Raw genomic sequence first — 22,323 nt, 5'->3', positions numbered from 1 at the left:
CCACAGGTAAATTTTTGAAAAGTTCAAAAATTGTTTCGGAATCTGTGATTTTTTTGCTCGACGACAAAAAAAAATAAATTTTAATTTTGTTTTTTTTTGTGGTATGGAAACGGATCGTAATCCGCTTGTGATAAGTAAAATGATGCTTTTAGATCTATGTACTCCTACTTAAAATAGTCTAGAGAGACTAATTAGTTAACAAAATTTCAATAATAAATTAAAATATATGCACTTTCTCAACGTATCCGAGATATTACGTATATGTATAATGAAGCAAACGATTGTACAAAGTGAAATGAGTTTATATGGAAGTTTCATCATCTTTTTACTGTTTTTGGGACCGCTTTGTATCTGACTTTTTTTTACTGTTTTCCAATTCGCATAGAATTTTAGAATTAGGTTCATCTTACTCTCAAGTTCAAAAGTGAAAATAATTTAAACTCCTTTGCTACTTCTCGCGGGGATGACATTTCTTTTCAGGGTGTAATTTTACTTTTTCAAGATAACGTTGGGTATCGATAAAAGAACTAATTATAAGAGAAAAATGTTTAAAAATGTTTTTCAAAGAAGCAAAACTTTTCAAGTTACTGGCTACTGAAAATTTGTTTCTTTTTTGCGTTTTTCATCGTTTTTTGCTAATTTCATGTAAAGAACAAAATTATATCAATTAAAATCCTAATAAATCACTATCGATAAAAGAACTAATTATAAGAGAAAAATGTTTAAAAATGTTTTTCAAAGAAGCAAAACTTTTCAAGTTACTGGCTACTGAAAATTTGTTTCTTTTTTGCGTTTTTCATCGTTTTTTGCTAATTTCATGTAAAGAACAAAATTATATCAATTAAAATCCTAATAAATCACTATTTTACTCATATAGTGTTTTAGGAACAATATTACGCTAGATATGAAAATGGGTTTTTATAGTGCTCTAAATAAGCTTCAAAATGGGTACTTCTGTGTATAAAATGAGTGAGCTATTATGAAAATAAAAGACGCATATAATGTTTTTTTTTTCATTTATATCAAATAGTTTATGATTGCCATTTCCACCAAAATTAAAAATATTAATTTTCCATCTAAAATTAACTTGGTTTAAGAGATCTTGATGGATTCTAGAAAATACCACAACTTTAGTACGAACGATTTTCAAAAAACCCATGATTTCATAAAAAAAACATTAAAAAAAAACAACCAAATTCTCATTAAAATATGTCGGAAAGAATACGTATAAAAGTATATATACGAGGTCTGTTCAAAAAGTACCCGGAATTTTCGTTTTTTCAAAAAAATATTTATTTATTCGTCTACATTAATGTGGTCCCCTTCAAAGTAGTCCCCCCCAGATATAATACACTTATGCCAGCGTTTTTTCCAATTTTCGAAGCACCCTTGATATTCACTTTTTGATATGTCCTTGAGCACTCTCAGCGATTTTCTTCAATCGAGGAAAACCGCCGTCCTTTCATGGGTCTCTTCAACTTTGGGAATAGGAAAAAGTCACACGGAGCCATATCTGGTGAATTTTTGCACTTTGCAACACTTTATTTCATTTTTTACGCAAAATTTAATACAAATTCTTTGACTTTTCAATTCTTCCATTGTAAAAATCGCCGAGCTCAGAAAAACACGTCGAACCTTAGCGACTACCACAGACAAAGTAAACAGTGAATATAGCTGAAAATTTCATCATACTTTAGGGGCATGTATACCAACACAATAAAAAATTTTGACAATCAGACACTCCAGACCCGCGAAATTTAATTATTAGTAATTCCGGGTACTTTTTGAACACACCTCGTATATATATATATATATATATATATATATATATATATATATCTTGATGGTTTTTTCGACGTTGAAACATATTTCAAAGTAACTAGCAGCCCATTCGTCGAAATATAAAAGGTAAAATGTATTAAAAACTTTTATTTATACGTTTCGACACAAGATGCGTGTCATCATTCAGCAACTACAACAATTTGAAAATTTTATTAACTAATATAAACACCAAATAGATTAATTATAACATAGAGAAACATTATACACACCACAGGACAAAAACACTCAAAATAAAAATTTATTTAAAAAAAATTAAACTTATAACATATTAGAAAGAAACATTTTTTTGGAAAAAAATATGAATAATTAAAAGATTTGAAAACTAATTTGACTAAAAGTTTTGAAATGTAACATTATGAAGCGAGAAACACGCCCATACCGAGCAAAATACTAGACTGTAATATTTCACTAGGCGTATTGATATGAATGGGAGGGGAATATTCGAAGGACAAATGCAAGTTGCTCGAACGCCTCGTACAAGAGTGGTTGAAGTGGATTTGATCAAAAGGAAAATGCAAAACATGTAAAAGTTTGAACAAGAAAAAACAAAAATGTAAAAAATAATATAAGGAGATAGCAAATTAATTTTTTGTTTTTTTAATAAAATCAATAATTAGCTGGTAACTGTCATGTAAAAGGTGGGATGAATTGCGTTTATTAACACAAAAGGAATTTAATGAAATAAAAAGGGATTTAGCAAATTTTCTAAGGTCACTATTTTTTCGATATAAAGAATAACAGGATGTGAAGTGTTAAAAGTGTGATTGAGATTGAGCATATGATCTGAAAACATCGTTTTGAATTGGTTTGGATTTTTTGAATTATAAATATGTTGATTAACTCTCTTATAAATATACTGGGAACTTACCCCAGTATAACACATATTGCAATCATTGTAATCCAACCTGTAAACCGAATCCACATTACATTATGGATACCACACCAGGGTAAAACTCTCCACATTCTCTTCTTTAAATTTAAAATTGATCAAAGCTATCATTAAACAAAATTTTCTTTTACGTTGCCGAATATACAAATTGATTCCTAAGTTTTTTGACACTAAATCAATACTTTTTAAGTTTAATCATTTAACATCTCCTTCCTTTAACAAAAAGTTATGTAACATTAGTTTTGAAGCTATGTCTCTTGAAATAAAAAATAGTTTTTCCTACATTTCTTCTATCAAATCTAAAATTGAAAATTTAAAAAATGTTTTAACCTCTATTTTAGAACCTCTTATTTTAGAAAATTTTCTAGAATTTGAGAATTTAAAATATGACAGAATTTCTACAAAATTAAAATTGGCTCACATGAAAAAATTTGATAAGCTTTTAGATAATTTTAATAAATCTAATGTACCGTTGATAAGTGAAAATTTAATAGATAAATGGCTCAAAAACTATTCTAACACTCCTATCCCCTCAAACTTGAAGTATATTTTTGCCCTTGGTCCTAAATTTTCTCTTCCGCCTTTCAAATCCAATTTTAATTTTATTAAGGTACTTAGTAATTTGGAGTTTGGTTTAAAAAAATTGAACAACCCAGATAAAGAAACAAAATTTAGATCCTTGTGTTGTAACAAACTTTTATCCTTCATCAAAAAGAATAATTCAAAATTTAGTTCCCTTCCTTTACAATTAGAAATTGTTAGAGATTTAAAATTTTGCAAAAAGTTTCTGAGGGATAATCCAGATATCTTAGTTACCAGAGCTGATAAGGGCAACCTTACTGTGGTTTTGGATAAGTCGGATTATTTTTCAAAAACTTACGATTTATTAAACAACGAAACTTTTTATAAACCTTTAACTAACGACCCCACCGATCATTTAAACAGACAAACGCACAAACTCATTGGCAATTTAATCACAAAAAAAAACAAATCTCCAAATCATTAGGTTTTTCTTTAAAAGTCTTTCATCCCAGTTTTCCCAAGTTGTATTGTGTTCCTAAAGTTCACAAACCTAATTTACCTCTCAGACCTATAGTTTCCGACTTGAATTCTCCCTTAAGTAAACTCTCCAAACATATCAGCTACATTCTCTCTAAAGTTTCTGTTTTATCAAAATTTAATGTTTCCAATTCTTTTAATTTAGTAAAAAATTTAAATAACTTTACAATTCCTTCCAATTCTTCCTTTGTTAGTTTTGATGTCATTTCCCTTCTCACGAATATTCCTTATGATTTGGCTTTAGAAGCTGTTTCTGCCCGTTGGAACGATATCCAACCGCACACATTTCGATTGACTTGGTTTGGTTTAAGACGATTTTAAATTTCATTTTTCGTAACACTTACTTTTGTTTTGATGATCAATTTTATTCGCAGATTTTTGGTTTACCCATGGGGTCTAGTATTAGCCCCCCTGTGGCTGATTTAACACTACAAATTTTAGAAAATTTTGTTTTATCTAATCTTTCTGTTCCACCTCACCTTTATTATAGATATGTTGATGACGTTCTGTTGTGCCTTGACGATTCTCACATTGTAGACACATTAGACTCTTTTAATTCTTTTAATAAACATTTGCAGTTCACCTGTGAGATTGAGTCGGATGACTCTATTAGTTTTTTAGACCTAAGAATTACTAAAAATAAAGAAAACAATTCCGTCCTGACTGATTGGTATCAGAAACCAATGTGGTCAGGAAGATATTTAAATTATCTGTCTTTTCATTCGCGTTCCATTGAAATTTCTGTCATTATCTCTCTTATAGACAGGGCTATTTTACTTAGTAACAGTATGTTTTTGGGAAAAAAAATTGACCCTTATTCGTTCTGTTCTCAAAGATTATAGTTACCCTTCGCACTTGGTCAACAACATCATTAATAATAGATTAAATTATTTACAAACGAATTTTAATAATTCATTTTCACCTTCTTGTTCAAATTCAATAGCTTCTTCTTCATCCCAATACAAAGAAACTATCTGTTTACCATTTTTAAGCAGTTTTTCGTATTTTTTAAAAAAGTTATTTGCTTCAGAAGGATTCCATTTAGTTTTTAGTTTTGATAATACTTTTAATTGCCTTTTTTCGGTTCTTAAGTCTGGAACCCCGTCTGATAGGGTCACCGATTCGGTTTACAGGTTGGATTGCAATGATTGCAATATGTGTTATATTGGGGAATGTTCCCAGTATATTTATAAGAGAGTTAATCAACATATTTATAATTCAAAAAATTCAAACCAATTCAAAACGATGTTTTCAGATCATATGCTCAATCTCAATCACACTTTTAACACTTCACATCCTGTTATTCTTCATATCGAAAAAAATAGTGACCTTAGAAAATTTGCTGAATCCATTTTTATTTCATTAAATTCCTCTTGTGTTAATAAACGCAATTCACCTTAGAAAATTTGCTGAATCCCTTTTTATTTCATTAAATTCCTCTTGTGTTAATAAACGCAATTCATCCCACCTTTTACATGACAGTTACCAGCTAATGATTGATTTTATTAAAAAAACAAAAAAATAATTTGCTATCTCCTTATATTATTTTTTACATTTTTGTTTTTTCTTGTTCAAACTTTTACATGTTTTGCATTTTCCTTTTGATCAAATCCACTTCAACCACTCTTGTACGAGGCGTTCGTGCCACTTGCATTTGTTCTTCGAATATTCCCCTCATATTCCTATCAATACGCCTAGTGAAATATTACAGTCTAGTATTTTGCTCGGTATGGGCGTGTTTCTCGCTTCATAATATTACATTTCAAAAATTTTAGTCAAATTAGTTTTCAAATCTTTTAATTATTCATAAGTATTTTTAAGACTAATTATTGCTTTTTAACTTCCCGTAGTGCAAGTTATAGTAATCGCAAAAAAAATCGAAAATGAAAATTTTTATATATCTTTACGTTTCAAAGGTTTCTGAATATGTTGGCATACCTTAAATGGATGTATGTGTGTGTATGTGTGTGTGCGTGTATGTGTGTGTGCGAATACAAATTTTCGTCGACGATTTCGGGAACACCGATCAACCGATTTGAATAATTCAAAAACATTCGATTCGTATTGATAAGGAGACGTGCTGATTAGTTTTTGGCAAAGGCAGGTTTAGCCGTTCCAAAGATACGGGGCAGAAAGTGCCAAAAACGGTAACTCAGTTTTTAAGAGAACGAAACGTCCGATTTTAATAATTCAAAAAACATTTTACTTGTACTGACAAAATAAACACTGGTAAAATTTTTGGAAAGGCAGGTCCAGCGGTTATGGACGGTCAATGAAAATAAGTTAAAAAAATGTCACAAAAATATTGATTGGACATATGAACATCAAATTACCAGATATTTTATAGAAATTTTAATATTGTGTACATATTTTGTGTAATTTTTTTTGGGTTCCGTACCAAGATTTTTATTTCTGAAGTTTTTTTAAATGGTTCAAACAAATGTCCTCGACATTTTCGACAGTATGGAATAACTGATTTGTATGATTAAAAAATTATTCGGTTCGTACTCGATCGCGAGGAGGCGTTTTTGCAAAAGGCAATTTTGCCGTTTCGGAGGTATGGAGTGTAAAGGATGTAAAAACGGTTATGCAGTTTTTGAGAGAACGTATTATCCAATTAGAATAATTCAAAAAACATTTTGCTTGAGTAGATGGTGTGCAAAAAATGCATTTACAGAATATTTAGTAATTTTGAAAATTGGGTAATTTTGAAAGGTTCAAAAATTTACAAATTCTCAAAATATTTAAAAAAAACGTTTTTTTTTTTTTAAATTTCAAAAAAGTTTAAACTTCGAAGAAAATTTCAAGATTTTGAAAAAATTTCAAAATTGAAATTATTTAAAACAATTATTGATTATTTTCATTTCTCGAATGTTTAATTACGGTACGGGAAGTACCAGCAATTTTCCTTCACGATGCCATGTGCTCCACTAGTTATTATTTTTCTATTACACAAATATTGATAGAGGTATGATTGTTTAAGGAGTGCGTGGCTGTCCAACCAGAGGTCTTTCGAGCCCTTTAACCCTTCGCCGTTTGAAAATAAGAGAAGTTACGGTAAAATTTATGATAGAGAAAGTTGTAGCTCATTTAATCATCTTTAACACTTTCCACTCGGGAGTCGGATTGCTAGTTATTAATGCGGGCAGTGGTTTACAATTTGATGTCATCATCAGTTGATATATAAGGTAAAAAAATTAAAAAAATATATAAACTAGGTAACTATGGGAATTATAATTTTATATAGAAACTAGAAATAGAAGTAAAAAATACTAGGAAATAACAAAAAAACAACACTTATCAAACTAAGGAGAGAAACTAGAATAATGAAATTCAATTATATATATATATATATATATATATATATACATATATATACACATATATATATATATACAGTGGCGGCGCTAGACCATTCGTGGGCGTCGGCAAAATTCGTTTGCGAGGCCCCCCTTTTTTACCAGTTGCAAGTTGACTAGTGGCACCGTGCCTAAAGGCAAATTGCTGAAACTTTTCGTGCCGTAATTTAAATTTTTGAAAAGCTTTAAAAAAATTTGAAAAGTGAAAGAAATTGACATTTTTTAATTTGAAATATTTTGTTGGAAATTTCGAACTTTTTTTCAAAGCAACACGTTGCGTTAGCTGCTTAGAGACGAAATATCGAAGCGCTAACTTAACTCACTATTAATTAAAATCTTTATAAAATATCTGATAATTTTGATGTGCATATGCCAAATGCCTTTTGTTGTGCTTTTTTACTGGATTTTCAAAACCGCTAGACCTGCTTTCCTAAAAATGTAATCAGTTTGGCACTTTTTGTCCCGTATCTTAAAAACGGCTTATCCTGCCTTTGCCAAAAACTTATCAGCACGTCTTCTTACCTTCAATACATGTCAAATGTTTTCTGAATTTTTCAAATTGGTTGATCCATGTTCGCAAAATCGTCGACGAAAATTTACCAAAATGTTCAGAAATCTTTGAAGATATATATAAAATTTTGTTTTAGATTTTTTTGCGATTACTATAACTGTATATGAGATTTATTTTTAATCAGATAAATACACCAATTGAAATAGACAAAATTTACACAAGTTAAAATAAACAAACTCTTCGACAACAATGGTTTGTTCTCCAGCTATTAGAAAAGCACTAAAATTAAATAATTATCGCGAAAAAGTTTCCTTTGTCCAACCATTTGATTAGCAAATTTTATGTTTTTTCGATCATTATGAATAAAAAATGGTTCGAAATCACCGACTTAATAACTAATTAGACAAAATTTTGCAATCTGCAAGTGATTAATTAGATTTAAAAAATCTATGTTCATACTAATTTGAGTGCACAAATCCGCACATCACATAGTAGGTACACATGGTCTAAAAGCTCGTCCCATTATTATAAAATTTAATGAGTTTTTATAATTAATCATTTATCGTAGTTTCATAAAATTTATATTAGATGAGACTAACAAGTTTTTTTTTTGAAAAAAGATTTTTACAATAAATTACGAAGAAACTGTGCGGTCGATCCTGACGAAAAAGAATTCAGCACGATCGCCAACTGAAAACTTTCGATCAGTTTTTGAATTTTTAAAATTGGTTCAGAAATGTCAAAATGTCGTTTCTTTAAGACGCTTTAATTTTTTGTCGACGACATCAGAGCGGGTCAACCGATTTAAAGGATTTAAAAAACATTCGATTCGTGTTGATAAATTGTCAGATGGCAGGTTCAGCGGTTTCGGAGATACAAAAAAAGTTTAAAAGGTTATCAATTTTATTTGAAAGAACTGATCATCCCAATAGAATGTTTATAAAAATATATTGCTTGTGTTGACGGTGTGAAACAATGATTAGTTTCAAATTAACAGTTTTTGTTATTATCTCATTGTTATTTCTCATTGATCAATTTTTATTGATCATTGATTACTTTTATTCCTCGAATATTTAATTACTGTTTTGATACGTTAAGATTCCCACTCGTATGTATTCCCAAAAAGAACGATGATTTACATTGTGCTCACATAAGAAATACACAAATATAAACAACCAGAGAATTAGCTTGCGCGAAGTTGTTTAGATTTATTAATCTATAGTGTTGACAGACGATATTAGATAATGTCCATAAAAGATAAAAGAGTAAAATGATAGTGCCTGTAAACCACTAATCACCTTCTTTACTCGTACATCCGTATGAAAATTAACTAAATTTTAAATAATTAAAATTTTTCCGGGGCCTCTTGCGAGGCCCCCCCAGGCGCGAGGCCGTCGGCGGCCGCCGACACCGCCGACGCCTAGCGCCGCTACTGTATATATATATATATATATATATATATATATATATATATATATTGTAGAGTTTCGAACAAGAATCCAAAAAGTAATAAACAACAAAAAAAGTTTTTTAATAAATTATTTCTTTATTTATTTATTTATTTACTGTCGGCGTTTCGGAACTAGGTACGTTCCATCTTCAGGACATCTTTATTTATTCAGGAGATTTAAGCAAACAATATGTTTAAGAAAAGAAAATGGATTTTTTTAATTAATAAATTAGTTGAAAAAATAATGTACAGAAATATGATAATATGATCAAAATGAAAATGATAAAAATAAATGAGTGGATTATATAACAGGATATTAAAAATGATAACAATTTTTTGAAAGTTTTAAGAAAAGGTTAATGACAAAATTGAATTACCTGTATGTACACAAATCCAAGACTCTACCATTTAATATATATATATATATATATATATATATATATATATATATATTAGGTTGTCAAATATCTCCCTTCCGCTTTTTTGCTCTTGGTTTATAATACAAAAAGGCGGAAGGGAGATATTTGACAACCTATTATATATATATATATATATATATATATATATATATATATATATATATGATTTAGTAGTTAATTTTGATGTTGAAATATATAAGTGAGTTATAATATATGAGTGAGTTCTTGAGGGCGATACATCAAACAAAGAAAAGGCAAAGATTTATAAAATAATCTTTAATTCCAAACGTTTCGACATTCAATTTAATGTCATCATCAGTGGATCTAAAAACAGTATAAAAATTGATATAACTATTAATTATAAAATATGTGGATAGGTATAGAAACTATAGATATAATAGAAGATTTAACAGAACAGCAACACTTAACAACAAACAGAATATAAAAGATAGAAAAGGTAATAAAAACTAGATATTAAATAGATAAAAAAGAAAAAGAAGAGAAAAGAGTATATATATATATATATATATATATATATATAAATATATACATGTATATATATATACATATATACATGTATATATATACATACATACAAGCACATATGCAAATACATGTATATGCCCACGCATATACGTGTATGTGCACAGGGGTAAACACGCATCCATATATGTACTCAACGTACAAGTGTACACATATACATATATACACATATATACAACATAAACATATACATAAATACATATACACATATATATACATATACATATAGACATATATTACTATACATGTAGATAAATACATATACATATATATATATATATATATATATATATATATACATATATATACAAAAATAAAAAGATAAAAATGAAACTTACATTGAACATAGTATTCTATATCTAAAAATGTATACACATCACAGAATTTTGCACTAACATTGATACAACCAACCAGTCGATAATCATGATTTTTTTAGTAAGAAAAAGAAAAGTAAGAGTTTTGTTTTGCAAAACTGTGGAATTTTTTTTTAAGTATTATTGCACAGACCAGGCTATGTTATCTCTACACAACCCGAGGCCAAAGTGAAAAAACATATGGTATAAAATTTTGTTTTGAGGACACTATAAAGTTTTTACAATCAACGTAGCAATGTGTGGGTGAGTAAGGCTAGGGTTTTATGTTCGGAATTGAATGTGTAAGGTTAGGTAAGGTTAGGTAAGGTTTACATGAACGGATTTAGTTTTAAACAATTAATAAAAATAAAAAAAAAGGAAAAAATAAATTTAGCGACTATATTACACGGGTTTAGTTTTACTCAATGGAAATAAATTTAGAAACGTTATTAAGTGTAACTTGGTAATTTTCGCAGAGTAAGGAGGTATCATTTCTTTTGTTTACACTATTTTTAATTAAGGTTATGTAACAAGATTCTGCAAAACGTCTCTGAATTGTGTTACGTTCGTGATAAAGAATACGGGCATTATAAAACTTAAAAGTGTGTTTAAAGTTTGTATTAAAACTGTTTTAAATTTTTTATCAGATTTTGTCCAGTTTCACCCACATAAGACGAAGGGCAATTATTACAGTTTATTTTGTAGACAATATTGGACGTCCGTTCTAAGCTAGTGGGTGATTTGAGATTTGAATAAAAGGAAATGAGGGTTAAATCTATATTGCAAGTTATCCTGATGTCTACCTTATGGAAAAGTTTCTTCCACACTGGGAAAAGTTCTTTTATATATGGTAGACAAACGTTACCTATATGTATATGTGTATATATATATATATATATATATATATATATATATATGTATATGTATTTATGTACATGTATAGTAATATATGTGTATATGTATATGTATATATATGTGTATATGTATTTATGTATATGTTTATGTTGTATATATGTGTATATATGTATATGTGTACACTTGTACGTTGAGTACATATATGGATGCGTGTTTACCCCTGTGCACATACACATGTATGCATTCATATGGATGCGTGGGCATATACATGCATTTGTATATGTGCTTATATTTATGTATATATACATGTATATATTTATATATATACTCTTTTCTCTTCTTTTTCTTTTTTATCTATTTAATATCTAGTTTCTATTACCTTTTCTATCTTTTATATTATGTTTGTTGTTAAGTGTTGCTGTTCTGTTAAATCTTTTATTATATCTATAGTTTCTATAGTTTGTCATAAAAATGGAGCTCTCTTTCAAATGTCCAAGTAAAACTCGAAAACGGCTGAATCGATTTGGCCAGTCTTAGTCTTGAAAAATTCGTGCCAATTCAGAGAAAGTCCAAAAGGTGAGAAATTATTTCAAATCCGCGTAGAAACTTTTTATTTTTGATTTGAAAATTTTTGTAGAAGCGTAATCTAAATAAAACAATGGACGGTTGCTAATCCGTGAAATGTCAAACGTTTTCGACAGATGATGTTCAATTACGTTCAATAGAATATTTTACGTGAATATTATTTAATTATGATTAAATTGTAGTAAGTAGCTTTGTTTGTAGTTTTATTTATATATAAAAACGTTAGCAAACGGGCCGCAAGTGTTACTAGAAACTCAAAATATCAACTCTTTTGAAATGTTAATATAAAAATGCACTTTTTGGCGTTGTAGCACTCTTTTTTTTTGCAAATCATATTTATCTCAAACACGGTGCTCTGAAAAATCTCATTTGTATAATTATATACTCATTGGTATTTATAAAACATTTTCTAAGTTATATTATTTTTTAATTATGTCATTTCAATTCAGAACCTAAATTTGGCATCGATCAAAGTGATATTTTGTCGAATAGCATTTTCCCATTTATAATATCCTAGAATTTACCAAAGAATAGATAGTAATACATGAAGGTCCAGGGTTGACAAATTCTACCACCGACGTGTCAAAAACCAGTAAAGTTAAGCATTGTTTAACAATGCTGGACAATATTTGAAAGTAGAGGGAAAAAGATGTATAACCAACTGTAACCATGATTCTTATGACTTTTGCTATCGGAAGATAAACGGTAATCTTTGAAAATCCATAATAAAAAGTATTTTCTTCCGTTGGTAGTTTTTTAGCATTAGTTAAAAATGTAATTATTTTGTAAAATACGTTTGAAATTATAATAAGGCTTTAAACCTTTTTGCCACTTGCCCGTTTCAAATTATTCCGCCTATAGGGCAAAAAAGTCTAGATAACAAATTTAGCAGAAAAGCACATTTCTACAATGATGAAGTAGCTGACAGTTTTACTAAACGTAGCCAGATAATTGTTCGTGTGAAATGTGTTATCTGTTGTAATATAGTTGGTTTGATTATTTTAATATAATTAATATTTGCTCAAAGTCATATTGGACTTTTACATTTACTTTAATTCATCGAATGTTACTTGAAACTTTTCAAAAAGCAGGTCAAGAAATACTTAATTCATTTTCTATCTCTCCTCGCAGAAATTTGAAAATTTTCTATAAGCTCAGTAGTATTATTTAGTAGTATATACAAAATTCAGAATCCAAAAAGAATCTGAAAATCTTGAAACGTAATCAATAAGTCGAAAGGCCAAAAAAGACTTGGATTGGATTATACCATGTTTTCTATAGAAAGTGTATAAAACTTTTATAATACCTCATTTTATATAGCATTCAAACAACACATCCTTATACACAAAAAGTATTAATATTTTTGATTCTCTAGAAATTGTTTAGAATATACCTAACTTAGCAAAACAACGTTTGCCGGGTTAGCTAGTATATATATAAAAATAAGTCGGGTTTTCCTTTCTGACGATATAACTCCAGAACGCACGAACCGATTTCAACAATTTTGCATTCGTTGGAAAGGTCTCGGGCTCCGCAAGGCTTATAGCTAAAAAAATTAGTGATGCATGGCATCGTGCTTTAATGCAAATTGCTGGAACTTCACGCACCGTAATTAAAAATTCGAGTAATGAAAATAATCAATAATTGTTTCAAATAATTTCAAATATATTATCTACATATATATATATATATATATATATATATATATAAATAAGTCGGATTTTCCTTCCTGACGATATAACTCCAGAATGCACGAACCGATTTCGACAATTTTGCATCCGTTGGAAAGGTATCGGGCTCCGCAAGGTTTATAGCTAAAAAAATTAGTTAAACTATCTCGTTAGTTAAACTTCACGCACCGTAATTGAAAATTCGAGTAATGACATTAGTAAGAATTATTAGAATTATGCTTGGTTAAGTCAACGAGCAATTCTTGCCGCAAAGAATAATGATGTACACGCACTAAATTTCACCATTCAATCAAAAATTGCTGGCGATTTGGTGACAGACCAATGATTCCGACTGGTCTTCCGTTTGACTTCAAACGATTGCAATTTCCAGATCGCCTTGCGTTTGCAATAACAAGTCGCAAAGCCAATCGCTTAGTGTTTGCGAGATAAATTTCAAATAGATTATTTAGAAAATCATTGTTTTTCACATGGGCAGTTATACGTTGCCTGTTCACGAGTTGGAAAACCATCCACTTTGTTTGTGTTAACGTCAGACCAAAAAACAGAAAATGTGGTTTACCAAAGGGCACTTCAATGAAATGGATAATTTGCGGATTCACTTCCATTTACTTAGAGAAGTTCAACTAAAAAACACTTCATTTTTGTAGTCGAAATAAATTCATTGCTGTTGTGTAATGAAATCAAATTTTTCCTTTTTCTCAAAACAGACAAAAAATTTCTTCATTTTTCTCACGAAACCATCTGGTGCCGAAACAGAGTTCGTCGGGTTTGCTAGTTATATATATATATATATATATATATATATATGATTTAGTAGTTAATTTTGATGTTGAAATATATGAGTGAGTTCTTGAGGGCGATACATCAAACAAAGAAAAGCCAAAGATTTATAAAATAATCTTTATTTCCAAACGTTTCGACATTCAATTTAATGTCATCATCAGTGGATCTAAAAACAGTATGAAAATTAGCATATCTAGGTAATTATAATATATGTGGATTGGTAAAGTAACTATACAATAAGAGAAAAATTAACAAATAACAACACTTAACAACAAATCAAATATAAAAGATAGGAAAGGTAGTAGAGACTAGAATTAAATAAATAATTAAAAAGTATAGGCAAAAATATTTAAGTACACTCATATAAACTTACGCATATATACATATATGTACGTACACATATACACACATATACATATATATATACATATATATATGCATGTATATATATATATATATATATATGTATATATATTAGAGTGGGCCAATTTTTTGCATATTGAGGCACCTCGCTAATTTAACTTTTTACATCATTTGAAACAATATTGTAAAAAAAAGCATAACCCGCAAATGAATTTAAAGTCAGCGAAAAATTTCAAACATTTTTTAATTTAAAGTAAAAATTGAAAAATCTCATGAAAAATATATTATGACATATATCGAGTTATACATCATTTTATTCGTAATTTTATTCTGCATCTTTCTTAGGAACAAAGTTTTTTTGTATCTTTTACGGTTTAGACAGTATAAGGCAATCTGTGTAGTTGTTAACTTGTCAAAATGCAAAGTGCGGCTAGGTTGGAGCAATACTCCTCACGATTCGATATTTCTCTAAAGAAAACATATAAACTATTATACATCATTAGAAAGGTCTCAAAATTCTTAGTTCTTTTTCCATACATCACAACTTCGAATTTTGCACGGTGTAGCCTACAGGCGAGTTGCCGTCGTGAAAATTTGGAAAAATCGGAAAATCTAGAGAAAATTATATGAACACACCTAACCATTTATATACCATTTTATTCGTAATTTTATTCTGCATCTTTCGTACGAACAAAGTTTTTTTGTATCTTTTACGGTTTAGACAGTATAAGGCAATCTGTGTAGTTGTTAACTTGTCAAAATGCAAAGTGCGGCTAGGTTGGAGCAATACTCCTCACGATTCGATATTTCTCTAAAGAAAACATATAAACTATTATACATCATTAGAAAGGTCTCAAAATTCTTAGTTCTTTTTCCATACATCACAACTTCGAATTTTGCACGGTGTAGCCTACAGGCGAGTTGCCGTCGTGAAAATTTGGAAAAATCGGAAAATCTAGAGAAAATTATATGAACACACCTAACCATTTATATACCATTTTATTCATAATTTTATTCTGCATCTTTCGTACGAACAAAGTTTTTTTGTATCTTTTACGGTTTAGACAGTATAAGGCAATCTGTGTTGTTGTTAACTTGTCAAAATGCAAAGTGCGGCTAGGTTGGAGCAATACTCCTCACGATTCGATATTTCTCTAAAGAAAACATATAAACTATTATACATCATTAGAAAGGTCTCAAAATTCTTAGTTCTTTTTCCATACATCACAACTTCGAATTTTGCACGGTGTAGCCTACAGGCGAGTTGCCGTCGTGAAAATTTGGAAAAATCGGAAAATCTAGAGAAAATTATATGAACACACCTAACCATTTATATACCATTTTATTCATAATTTTATTCTGCATCTTTCGTACGAACCAAGTTTTTTTGTATCTTTTACGGTTTAGACAGTATAAGGCAATCTGTGTTGTTGTTAACTTGTCAAAATGCAAAGTGCGGCTAGGTTGGAGCAATACTCCTCACGATTCGATATTTCTCTAAAGAAAACATATAAACTATTATACATCATTAGAAAGGTCTCAAAATTCTTAGTTCTTTTTCCATACATCACAACTTCGAATTTTGCACGGTGTAGCCTACAGGCGAGTTGCCGTCGTGAAAATTTGGAAAAATCGGAAAATCTAGAGAAAATTATATGAACACACCTAACCATTTATATACCATTTTATTCATAATTTTATTCTGCATCTTTCGTACGAACAAAGTTTTTTTGTATCTTTTACGGTTTAGACAGTATAAGGCAATCTGTGTTGTTGTTAACTTGTCAAAATGCAAAGTGCGGCTAGGTTGGAGCAATACTCCTCACGATTCGATATTTCTCTAAAGAAAACATATAAACTATTATACATCATTAGAAAGGTCTCAAAATTCTTAGTTCTTTTTCCATACATCACAACTTCGAATTTTGCACGGTGTAGCCTACAGGCGAGTTGCCGTCGTGAAAATTTGGAAAAATCGGAAAATCTAGAAAAAATTATATGAACACACCTAACCATTTATATACCATTTTATTCGTAATTTTATTCTGCATCTTTCGTACGAACAAAGTTTTTTTGTATCTTTTACGGTTTAGACAGTATAAGGCAATCTGTGTAGTTGTTAACTTGTCAAAATGCAAAGTGCGGCTAGGTTGGAGCAATACTCCTCACGATTCGATATTTCTCTAAAGAAAACATATAAACTATTATACATCATTAGAAAGGTCTCAAAATTCTTAGTTCTTTTTCCATACATCACAACTTCGAATTTTGCACGGTGTAGCCTACAGGCGAGTTGCCGTCGTGAAAATTTGGAAAAATCGGAAAATCTAGAGAAAATTATATGAACACACCTAACCATTTATATACCATTTTATTCGTAATTTTATTCTGCATCTTTCGTACGAACAAAGTTTTTTTGTATCTTTTACGGTTTAGACAGTATAAGGCAATCTGTGTAGTTGTTAACTTGTCAAAATGCAAAGTGCGGCTAGGTTGGAGCAATACTCCTCACGATTCGATATTTCTCTAGAGAAAACATATAAACTATTATACATCATTAGAAAGGTCTCAAAATTCTTAGTTCTTTTTCCATACATCACAACTTCGAATTTTGCACGGTGTGGCCTACAGGCGAGTTGCCGTTATGAAAATCGGAAAATCTAGAGAAAATTATATGAACACACCTAACCATTTATATACCATTTTATTCATAATTTTATTCTGCATCTTTCGTACGAACAAAGTTTTTTTGTATCTTTTACGGTTTAGACAGTATAAGGCAATCTGTGTAGTTGTTAACTTGTCAAAATGCAAAGTGCGGCTAGGTTGGAGCAATACTCCTCACGATTCGATATTTCTCTAAAGAAAACATATAAACTATTATACATCATTAGAAAGGTCTCAAAATTCTTAGTTCTTTTTCCATACATCACAACTTCGAATTTTGCACGGTGTAGCCTACAGGCGAGTTGCCGTCGTGAAAATTTGGAAAAATCGGAAAATCTAGAGAAAATTATATGAACACACCTAACCATTTATATACCATTTTATTCATAATTTTATTCTGCATCTTTCGTACGAACAAAGTTTTTTTGTATCTTTTACGGTTTAAGAGAAAATCGAGGAAAACTGGTCTGAACATTTATTGTAAAATTAGAAAATTTAAACAAATAATTATAAAAAATAATATAACTATATATAAATTCGTTTTATATTCATTGAGATCTATAAAAATCAATAAATACATAATTTTATACAAAAGTTTAAAAAAACCCAAAAAACACCTAAAAACTCAATAATTAACTATAATTCATATTGTCCATATATATAAAACTGTTTGAACATCTAACAAAATTTTCGACAAAAATTTTTCTATCATAAGGGTTCACAGTTCGAAATTTTCCCAGACTTTTGTCTTGACGATTCACACCGTAAGCGCGAGCAGGCCCTCGCCGCAGGTCAAATGCACATCGCTTGGGACTCAGTCAAATACCTACGCTGTGGCCGCGCGCCTTATATAGGGGAATAGGTCGTGTCGAGTGCGATGCGAGCAAGCTCAGGCTAAAGTACGCTATGTTGTTCGGGCGGGTACGGATATCATTCCCCGGTGTAGTTTTTACATCATATTCGATACTTTTAGTCTGTCAATGATATATTAGCGTAACTTTTAATAATGTTGTGAGCCACATCTAGAATTATATACCCCGTATATATTCGGATGCTGGTTTGCGACTATAGATAACTGGTGGTAGGATCATTCGTTTTTAAACGTTCGATCAGAGAGAGTTGAAATTATTTGGGTCTGCGGACCGCAAATATGAAATCTATATATTTTAATAATATAGAATTTTACAAATTGACTACGGTCAAATATATGTGAATATAGCAGAACTAGCAAAGCTTCTCGCAGCGATGGTCTTTCGTTTTATGAACGTTTGATCGGAGCGAGTTGAAATTATTTGGGTCTGCGGACCGCAAATATAAAATCTATATATTTTAATAATATAGGATTTTACAAATGGACTAAAGTCAAATAGATGGGTGGTGCAGCAGAACTGACGAAGCTTCTCGCACCGAGGATCATTCATTTATGAACGTTCGATCGGTGCGAGTTAAAATTATTTGGGTCTGCTGACCACAAATATGAAATCTTGTGATTACTCGACAAATTATTGCTGTAATCAAGTGCGCTCCTATAGTATAATATACTGTGGGCAAAAGCTTCTGGCAATGATCATTCGTTTCATCAACGTTTGACCGGAGCTAGTCGCAAAATATTGCGCAGTGTGCAAAAGCAGCGTGACGCAGTTTACAACCGCTTAGCGCTCTTATGCATTGTGTGAGAGCACTGCCATGTATATCTGCTCGGTATCGCCAGATGCCTGAGCGAATGACGAAGTTCGTTGTGAAAACGGCGTTCTTTTTGAATATTATACTTTAAACGCATAGCTCAATCAATTCTTTGGGCGCTAGATGAAAGTCTAGTGTTTTAAAGTCGATTGTAGTAAACGCTTGCGTTAGTATTCTATATACTCTGCACATTTTATTCAAATTGTGCGAATTTGAACATTCGCTTCATTGCGTTGTTTTAAGAAAATGAAAAATCAGCGAAAGCAGATTTTTCAATCTCACACACAGTGAAATATTCATATTTCAATTTTAAAGCGAGGACGTTTGTTTTTGGACCACAACGTGCTCTAAAATTGCTAAAGTGGTTGCGCGTCCTAGAGAATTTATTTTCTTGCGACCCGCCATATAGCCTGTCCAGACCATCGCGGTGATGGTTCGCACGGTAACCCGAGGCGACCCGTCGCTGCAGGTCAAACTGTCGTAGACCGTGTCTAGAATAATATACGCCGTATATGTTCGGATGTCGGTTTACGGCCGGGTTCTGGACCTTATTTATAAGTGTTCAACCATACTGTACAGCATATCCGCGGGCATGTGTCGTTGACGCAAAGACTCTTATGCGGAAAATAAAATATACAAATGCAATCAACTCAATACTCTCCGAGCGAGAATAAAAGTTAGTTATAACGATGAATTCTTATAATGAATTCGCCCCGACGTTTTCAATCTAACGAAGGGTAAAGAGACTGTTTGAAATTAACTGGGTCTGCGGACCGCAAATTTCATGTACGGACCGCCGTTTCGACGGTTGTTAAAGGTCTAGCCTCTGTGTAAGCGCAGAATATATAAAATATCAAGTCGCGATGTAAACTGTTCGTCATGTCCAGGGAATATCGTACGACTCAGATATATATGTAAGAAAATTCGTTGTTTAGAAATATTCATCGAACTTTTCTATACAAAGTGTTGTCTCTCGCGTGACGCCGAGGTGTCATTTACGCACTATGCTATTATATATATAGCACCCTGGTTGATCCTGCCAGTAGTATATGCTTGTCTCAAAGATTAAGCCATGCATGTCTCAGTGCAAGCCACATTAAGGTGAAACCGCGAATGGCTCATTACATCAGTTATGGTTCCTTAGATCGTACCCACATTACTTGGATAACTGTGGTAATTCTAGAGCTAATACATGCAAATAGAGTTCCGACCAGGGATGGAAGGAATGCTTTTATTAGATCAAAACCAATCGGTGGCGGGCTTGCCTTGCTCACCGTTTGACTTGGTGACTCTGAATAACTTTGTGCCGATCGCACGGTCTAGTACCGGCGACGCATCTTTCAAATGTCTGCCTTATCAACTGTCGATGGTAGTTTCTGCGACTACCATGGTTGTTACGGGTAACGGGGAATCAGGGTTCGATTCCGGAGAGGGAGCCTGAGAAACGGCTACCACATCCAAGGAAGGCAGCAGGCGCGCAAATTACCCACTTCCGGCACGGGGAGGTAGTGACGAAAAATAACGATACGGGACTCATCCGAGGCCCCGTAATCGGAATGAGTACACTTTAAATCCTTTAACGAGGATCTATTAGAGGGCCAGTCTGGTGCCAGCAGCCGCGGTAATTCCAGCTCTAATAGCGTATATTAAAGTTGTTGCGGTTAAAAAGCTCGTAGTTGAATCTGTGTCCCACACTGTCGGTTCACCGCTCGCGGTGTTCAACTGGCATGTCTGTGGGACGTCCTACCGGTGGGCTTAGCCCGTAAAAAGGCGGCCCAACTCAAAATCCTACCAAGGTGCTCTTCACCGAGTGTCGAGGTGGGCCGGTACGTTTACTTTGAACAAATTAGAGTGCTTAAAGCAGGCTCATTCGCCTGAATATTGTGTGCATGGAATAATGGAATAGGACCTCGGTTCTATTTTGTTGGTTTTCGGAATTCCGAGGTAATGATTAATAGGGACAACTGGGGGCATTCGTATTGCGACGTTAGAGGTGAAATTCTTGGATCGTCGCAAGACGGACAGAAGCGAAAGCATTTGCCAAATGTGTTTTCATCAATCAAGAACGAAAGTTAGAGGTTCGAAGGCGATCAGATACCGCCCTAGTTCTAACCATAAACGATGCCAGCTAGCGATCCGCCGAAGTTCCTCCGATGACTCGGCGGGCAGCTTCCGGGAAACCAAAGCTTTTGGGTTCCGGGGGAAGTATGGTTGCAAAGCTGAAACTTAAAGGAATTGACGGAAGGGCACTACAAGGAGTGGAGCCTGCGGCTTAATTTGACTCAACACGGGAAACCTCACCAGGTCCAGACACCGGAAGGATTGACAGATTGAGAGCTCTTTCTTGATTCGGTGGGTGGTGGTGCATGGCCGTTCTTAGTTGGTGGAGTGATTTGTCTGGTTAATTCTGATAACGAACGAGACTCTAGCCTGCTAAATAGACGTACTTTCTGGTATCGCAAAGACCCTCCGCTTCGGCTTCGGTCGTTGTTGGTTGTGGTTCTCACTACCGGCGTACAAATATATCTTCTTAGAGGGACAGGCGACATTTAGTCGCACGAAATTGAGCAATAACAGGTCTGTGATGCCCTTAGATGTTCTGGGCCGCACGCGCGCTACACTGAAGAGATCAGCAGGTTTTCCTTGGCCGAAAGGTCCGGGTAATCCGTTGAAGCCTCTTCGTGCTAGGGATTGGGGCTTGCAATTCTTCCCCATGAACGAGGAATTCCTAGTAAGCGCGAGTCATAAGCTTGCGTTGATTATGTCCCTGCCCTTTGTACACACCGCCCGTCGCTACTACCGATTGAATTATTTAGTGAGGTCTTCGGACCGGTGCGCGGCAGCGTTTCGACATTGCCGATGTTGCTGGGAAGATAACCAAACTTGATTATTTAGAGGAAGTAAAAGTCGTAACAAGGTTTCCGTAGGTGAACCTGCGGAAGGATCATTAACGTACATTTACTATTAAGTGAATGAAACGTGTGCTATATGTCGCAATATAATGTTGCAGACTAAATGTTGTGCGCTCCCATAGTATAATATACTGTGGGCAAAAGCCTCTGGCAATGATCATTCGTTTCATTAACGTTTGACCGGAGCTAGTCGCAAAATATTGCGCAGTGTGCAAAAGCAGCGTGACGCAGTTTACAACCGCTTAGCGCTCTTATGCATTGTGTGAGAGCACTGCCATGTATATCTGCTCGGTATCGCCAGATGCCTGAGCGAATGACGAAGTTCGTTGTGAAAACGGCGTTCTTTTTGAATATTATAC

The 22,323-nt window shown here is 32.3% G+C and overlaps 1 protein-coding gene and 1 non-coding gene across 3 annotated transcripts in view; one reads left to right on the top strand and one right to left on the bottom strand.

Moving 5' to 3' along the window:
- Nucleotides 1-22,323, bottom strand: part of LOC113376588 (zinc transporter 2-like) — a 241,564-nt gene that overhangs the window by 71,907 nt on the left and 147,334 nt on the right. The window lies entirely within an intron of this gene.
- Nucleotides 20,076-22,002, top strand: LOC113378908. The gene has a single exon (XR_003367255.1). It is a non-coding gene; the product is annotated as a small subunit ribosomal RNA (ribosomal RNA).

This window comes from Ctenocephalides felis, unplaced genomic scaffold (assembly GCF_003426905.1).
Source record: "Ctenocephalides felis isolate EL2017-DRISC unplaced genomic scaffold, ASM342690v1 CF-g0.4_SCAFFOLD_01886, whole genome shotgun sequence".
NCBI classification, from domain to species: domain Eukaryota; kingdom Metazoa; phylum Arthropoda; class Insecta; order Siphonaptera; family Pulicidae; genus Ctenocephalides; species Ctenocephalides felis.
Note: the sequence above shows the minus strand (reverse complement) of the source record. Positions and strands in the feature narration are given on the sequence as shown.